This window comes from Triticum aestivum, unplaced genomic scaffold (genome assembly GCF_018294505.1).
Source record: "Triticum aestivum cultivar Chinese Spring unplaced genomic scaffold, IWGSC CS RefSeq v2.1 scaffold149963, whole genome shotgun sequence".
Classification (NCBI taxonomy): domain Eukaryota; kingdom Viridiplantae; phylum Streptophyta; class Magnoliopsida; order Poales; family Poaceae; genus Triticum; species Triticum aestivum.
The window spans coordinates 1-547 of NW_025289705.1; the positions used below are offsets into that span (position 1 = coordinate 1).

Here is a 547-nt window from a genome sequence, read left to right on the forward strand (position 1 = left end):
TGGGGGCTCGGGGTAAAAGAACCCACGGCGCCGAAGGCGTCAAGGAACACTGTGCCTAACCCGGGGGCATGTCTAGCTTGCTAGCCGTCCCTCGTGTTGCAAAGCTATTTAATCCACACGACTCTCGGCAACGGATATCTCGGCTCTCGCATCGATGAAGAACGTAGCGAAATGCGATACCTGGTGTGAATTGCAGAATCCCGCGAACCATCGAGTCTTTGAACGCAAGTTGCGCCCGAGGCCACTCGGCCGAGGGCACGCCTGCCTGGGCGTCACGCCAAAACACGCTCCCAACCACCCTCAACGGGATTCGGGATGCGGCATCTGGTCCCTCGTCTCTCAAGGGACGGTGGACCGAAGATTGGGCTGCCGGCGTACCGCACCGGACACAGCGCATGGTGGGCGTCCTCGCTTTATCAATGCAGTGCATCCGGCGCGCATCTAGCATTATGGCCTTTGAACGACCCAACAAACGAAGCGCACGTCGCTTCGACCGCGACCCCAGGTCAGGCGGGACTACCCGCTGAGTTTAAGCATATAAATAAGC

The 547-nt window shown here is 59.0% G+C and overlaps 1 non-coding gene across 1 annotated transcript; it reads left to right on the top strand.

Moving 5' to 3' along the window:
• The first annotated feature begins 119 nt into the window (after positions 1–119).
• LOC123178822 (5.8S ribosomal RNA) lies at positions 120–275 on the top strand. The gene has a single exon (XR_006489882.1). It is a non-coding gene; the product is annotated as a 5.8S ribosomal RNA (ribosomal RNA).
• The last annotated feature ends 272 nt before the right edge of the window (positions 276–547 follow it).